The following is a 6716-nucleotide window of genomic DNA, read 5'->3' as shown; positions in this document are numbered from 1 at the left end:
TGGAATGTTATTATATTGTGTCGTCATATTTGGACGTCGATTTGAGGAACGGACGTCGGTTAGAGACCAGATATCGATCTGAGTCTTACATATATATCATATCTGTTTATAAGATGACGACGAATGGGTCCAACTGCCATAACTTCAATCCCTTCTTCTTTTTCTCGAATGTGAGAAGTAGCAAATTTGACTTTCAAACGTGTTTGTATTGTTTGCACTAGATCTAGGGTACTAAAATATGTGACGGGTTCAAACGAGAATACGAAAACAATCACCTGTACAGTAGGTATTGTGGCCGACTGTATTTCGATTTTTTCGAGTGATTTGATCGGGTATATGCGATTGTGACCACCTTTTTTTTTGGTGAAAATATGTAAACGAACGAACTCCTTATGTAAGACGTGAACTATATGTTTAAACTTAATGTTTATGACGGTAAGGACCACACAATGTGAGTCAGTATTTGTGAAAAAAAGATATAATCACCCATATATTATCTTGTTTTCTTGAAGTTTAATTTATCTTAACAATGTTTGTATTCACATGAGCATCACGACGATTGACAAATATGGATTTGTTTACACTACTGGATCACCTGAAATCACCCTCGATTTGTTGCTTTAGCTTAATCGATTTATAACTATTGAGCAGCGATATACAACGTTTGCATTTAATTGGGATGGATCGTGTTGCCAGTCTTTAGTTTTCTATGTTATGCCATGTGTACTGTTTTTTGTATTATCTTCATTTTTTGCAAGCATTGTAAGTTTGTGTTTCATCTTTCGTTTTTTTGTCTACCCTGATATATATTGTCTAAATACTTTACATGTACATATGGTTTATAAATTATGTTATGTCTTCGAATAAGACTGGACTCCTTGGTCTTTTCGCTACTGTATGATAACTTAAGTTGTATACACAGATTGTAGAAGGAGAAATGCGAAATGTGCAAGAACTGGTACGAAATCTGTTTATTTTTCTTTACTAAAAACAAAAGTAAAATAACAGAAACACCGATCTCCGAGGAAAATAAGTCAATGATCAAAAGGCAAAATCAAAAGCTTGAACGTAACACATCAAACGAATGAATAATAACTGTCACATTCCGATATTCATAATATCCAATTATTCCAATTTTTACTGTAACTGAAAATGACAATTTTATGTTTTGAGAAGGCATGATAAACTGTTTAACCTTTAAACAAACGTTATCATTCCCTGATTGCCAGTGTCATCTCAGAATTTGACAATTACTTTTCATTCCAATCCGAATTTTGAAGGCAAAAAATACCTATGAACGGTCTACTCTAAAATTAATTGCATTTCTCGTTTCCTATTTCTTTTGAATTGTACACTGAATAGAGAACACGTGGATATTTGATGGTATACTTTATTTTATAGCATGCGCCTTTTTCATTTGATAATCAGACACAATATAAGTTAAAGAGCTTTAATCTGTAATTGTCAATTGTATTGGTCACAGAAAGATGGAATTCTTCTACCGGGTAATAGGACACACTCATCCGGTTTAAAACCTGCAATTACAAATAAATTATAACTAAGAAGTTTGGTATAACTCCGTCAATACCTCGTTATGTTAATGTTATACTTGATGTTTGAGCTAATAATTACTTTTCTAAACATTTCTTTTATATACATTACACCAGTCTGATAGTCACAACAATAACTTACTCTTCGACCTACTACATCCGACTACTTTGAGAATATCAAAAGAAAAGATAGGGTCACCGTACGTTTTTCCGGCTCAAATACAAAATAGGAAATTTACATATAGATTCTTTAAAAAAATGCACTGTTCCAGAGTTACCTCCCGATAAAATGCCAATTTAAAGAAATTTAAAAATCAACCAAAATAATATACACTTGTGAAAATATTAATTTTTATAAGTTATATTCTTATAAATTGGTCTTTTGAATGAAAATTTACATAAGTTATCGGCATTCCTGCATTAAATTTTGCTAACTTGATTGAAAATCTCTGTTTTTTACAATCCAAGATGGCAAAAGACACCCGTACCACCCTAAAAGGTTGATAGATGATTTTTACTCCAGTTGCATTTTGAAAATGATAAACCTATTCAAACCTCCATTATCCTATATTTACATTTACTGTAAGCTTTTAATTTTAGTGCATTTCCGAACTATTAAAAGTAGTGTCTGCCTAAAGATTACTTACCACTACAATTCTGCAGGACTGCTGGAAAATTTTGAGCTTTTATCGCAAAATTGTCGAGATGGACATAGAAAAAAATAATCAAATTTATTCGAACTGCAGAGTCGTAAAGGAACAAATTATCTTCATTGTTATGAAAGAAAACAGTTTTGTACTTGTATTATAAGATATTCTAAGGAAAATACTTACAATAATTACAAATACAGCTTTTACTTTTATAATTACATGTAGCACGCATACAGGTTATCTTTGCACAATATATTTGACATGCTCTCTGTGCCCTGTTGTTTAGGCAGTTATTGGTGTAAGCCATTGGAAATGCCAAGTCTGAAAAATAATTTTCAGAAAATACGTAAAATGGTAAGCTCTTGATTATTTTCTAGTCGTGACACTCTAATTTGTAGTTGTCTTTGATTGTTAGTTGGTTTTTTTATTTTTTTATTTCAATGATTAAAAATGAATGAGTTTTTTTTTTCATTTTGTCATATCGGATCCTATATAGCTGAAAATACGGTGGCCTATGATTATTGAATTCAATTGCACTAGATCTAGGGTACTAAAACATGTGACAGGTTCAAACAACAAATGCGAAAACAATCACCTGTCCAGTAGGTATTGTGGCCGACTGTGATTCGATTTTTCGGGTATTTTTTTGATCGGGTATATGCGATTGTGGCCACGGTTTATTTTGGTGAAAATATGTAAACGAACGTACTCCTTATGTAAGACGTGAACTATATGTTTAAACCTAATGTTTATGACGGTAAGGACCACACAATGTGAGTCAGTATTTGTGATAAAAAGATATAATCACCCATATATTATCTTGTTTTCTTGAAGTTTAATTTATCTTATTTTTATATTTTATTTTAAATATTGAATAAAGCTTTCTTAATAGAAATACTAATGCGAATCTTAAAAGAAAATGCATATTTGGAATGATTTGTCCTTAGATATACTGACACTTTATAACAATTCTTTTTACTGTATTGAGAAGGACATTTGTAGTAAAACAAACATTTGTATATATTACTGTTTGCAACATCTTATACATTATTGCCTGGACACTGGCATAGGTATATTTGGATAAATAAAACATGTACACGTCATTGTAAACATACTGAAACTATTAAACGAATCAACGACTAGGTACGCATGTTCAAAAAGAGGGACGAAAGATACCATAGGGACAGTCAAACTCATAAATCGAAAATACACTAGTACACATGTCACAACATAGAAGACCAAAGCAATACGAACTCCACCAAAAACCGATCCAAACATACATATATCGATGTCGATTCAAGTGGTGTGAAAAGTCGCCATTTTGGCGTACCGAAATTGATATCATACAGTAAATATTCGCTATGTAAAAAATATTAATGTGATTACAGACATACATGTAAAGGCACGGAGATGTGGTATGAATGCCAACGAAACAATTATTCACAAGAGTTCAAATGATGTATATTAGGATCAATATTGGTATTCCACAAATAAAATGGATGTTTGACACAATATAAAAACGATAAGTAAAATAATGTCAAAAAAACAACAATAACCTTGGATAGAATGGGATTGAACAAAATCATTCACCAAAGACAAAAATCCATCAAAACACATTTTAGGGATTAAATGTTTAAATGCCATGGACAGTCAAAGAAGACATGACTTATACTATTCCTAACTATAAGTATTGACAAGCAGTAGGATTGTATGAATTTTACTTTATAATAGATATGAATAATGTTTTATATAGATAAAGCAACTGGTCGATAACCCTCTGACATTTACCTTTACCTTTAATTATGTTTGGTTGAATAATTTTAATGTAAAAAAATACTTTTCTTTATTAACAAACTCAAGACCTTAATATCCGCAAATGTGGAATGTTCACGATAAAGGTTATTTACCTTCCTAGTAACCAATAACTTTCTATTTTAACAGAAATCCTGAAAAAAGACGAGCTTTGCATTATCGTTTCCACCGTAAGCAGATCATTGTGGAATAGTGATATATATATATTGAAAACTCACGACGGGGTTATTAAAGTCATGTTCTTTATCGCAAACGAGTTCCGTTCTTATCTCACTCTCATTGCCGAGACTGATTTGGTTGTTAAAAATGTATAAAACAGACGGAAATTACTGCACTTGTGAGTAAACTGTACACATTTATTCGAAGAATAATCACTATTTTTTTTTTTACATTACACTCATTATACACAAGATAAAAACATCAAGGACTCAAAATTTATCGAATTTTAAGGAAGAATGTGTCCGGTATTTTTCTCTCTCTATATGATTGAGGAATTTTGTAAGAAGATTGAAAATATATAGCAGTTGACAAAATGCATCTTAATGTGTAAAATCAAATAAAATAATCTCGCAAAGAAAATAACACTTCTATTTTTTCTCAAGAACTTTTGATTTGTAGACGAACGATAGTTGATTTTACTTTATGTTGCTTCTTTTAACGATTCTTTTTGCAAACTAATTTCATAATAATGCATCAGCAAGAGGGATTGACACTAAAAATATAACAATGTTTAAAAAAAAACAGTTGAAAAAAGTCAGTGTTATTGCAAGATGCCAGAAAATATAGAATCGATTCGGATACATTTTGAAGATACATTTTGAAGAGTAACCCGGTTTACTAACTTTAATTACTTACCATTGATCATGAGAAACATTACTGCTACAATTATGATATACTTCATTGTCCTTGTTCGTGACTGTAGGAAAACTTGTTAAATAAATGATGGCTTAAAAAAACATAATCAAATACATTAGCTTTATTGTTCTATATTGTTACTCGTACGCAGAAGAAAAAGATGTATAAAAGAGTTTTATCCAAAATAATATCCATATGTAGATGCTATATCATATCTCTTGTTATAAACGAAGGAAATTTTATCTTACATAATTGATGTGATAAGTATAACTATACTTATCTTGAAGACAAGTCAAAGTAGTGTATGATTGTCTAGAAAAAACGTATACACTAAATTTGACAGAAACTACCAATGTTCTTACATAATCAAAAAATGCACATGTTTGGTCACACCTTGTTAATATCAACCCTGTTTTTTCGAATTTGATTGATAAATTGATAAAACGCACTTTACTCTGTTGTAGTGGTTTATTTTATAAATAAAATATGAAATATAACTGTATAACACTATTGTAAAAACAAGTATGTACCAAAGACGTTTGCTTTTTTTTTTATATTTTAGCTCGAATTATTTGATATGAATAACCATCTTTACTGTAATATATGCGGCTATATATCATATAACGCCTCAAACTATGTATTGAGCAAATCTATGAAAACCGAAAAAAAAATTGCAAAGGACCTACCGCTTATTTCTTACCTTCTTGAATTTGGTTAGAGATATAACTAGTTCATACTGAATTCGAAAAATAAATAAACAGAATTATTGATTTTCATAGATAATGGTGGTAAAACCGTAAAACCACACCTTTTAAAATATAATTATATTCACAGAAGTAAAGGAATTTGTGATATATGAAACTAGCATTTAACCAATCAAAACACATCAGAAATTAGAGAACATTTTACTTGGTTTTTGAATATTTGGAAAAACTAAGATATCACTTATTTTTAATTTGAATAAATACTTTAAACAATGAAAATATTTTACTCAACTTGCTATGCTTATGATAATATTAGAATAGAAATACTTTTTAAATACCTTAATTTAGTCACAAATTGCCCAATGCTAAATTTGAGATGCAGAGGAAATATTTCGGTTTGTAAGGTTGTTGGACATTTTCAATTTATAAAATGAAGTGCATCAATTATTGACTTTGCGGCTGACGTCACATTTCAGCACTTATATAGCCAAAACATATTATCATATTCATATATATATACACAACATCAATATTTTTAAAGATTTTTCGAAAATGTTGATCTTCTCAAAAATGATTATTGTAATAAAATTGAGAATGGAAATGGGGAATGTGTCAAAGAGACAACAACCCGACCAAATAAAAAACAACAGCAGAGGGTCACCAACAGGTCTTCAATGTAGCGAGAAATAACTGGTATTCACGTTACACATTTACTGTGAACGGTATGTGCAATTTTTACTCTTACTTATAACTACAGAGTCGAAAATTTAGGAGGATGAACGGCACGCCTTCAAGACGTTTCCTTTTCAGGATTTTGACCCTTGTTTGGTTAATATAAGTCCACAAGCATATCTTTTAAATTTTCGAATCAAAATATTCAATTTCTATATGTCCGATCGAAATGAGTATCTGGTACATCCAATAAGTTACTTGTCATATAGTTATCAGTCAAATCTATTGAATATTTGCATTACTGCAGTTCAAATATTATCAAGATATATATTATTACAAACTTTTTAAAGTCTAAACAAAAAATATATCTTGCCTATAAAATTGTATGGCGTAAAGAAAATAAAAATATTCATTTACATATAAAAAAATAAAAAAAAATAAGATCTTTTCATTTCTATATTTCAAATTTAAAA

At 30.1% G+C, this 6716-nt stretch overlaps 1 long non-coding RNA gene across 1 annotated transcript; it reads right to left on the bottom strand.

Annotated features, from left to right (window-relative positions):
- Positions 1-1436: 1436 nt before the first annotated feature.
- Positions 1437-5587, bottom strand: LOC139523189 (uncharacterized). Its single transcript, XR_011664571.1, has 4 exons — positions 5554-5587; positions 4868-4958; positions 2384-2521; positions 1437-1535 (listed from the first exon to the last, which is right to left on the bottom strand). It is a non-coding gene; the product is annotated as an uncharacterized lncRNA (long non-coding RNA).
- Between the last annotated feature and the right edge of the window lie 1129 nt (positions 5588-6716).

This window comes from Mytilus edulis, chromosome 5 (assembly GCF_963676685.1).
Source record: "Mytilus edulis chromosome 5, xbMytEdul2.2, whole genome shotgun sequence".
NCBI lineage: Eukaryota > Metazoa > Mollusca > Bivalvia > Mytilida > Mytilidae > Mytilus > Mytilus edulis.
The sequence above is the reverse complement of the archived record's forward strand: the minus strand, read 5'-3'. Positions and strand labels throughout refer to the sequence as shown.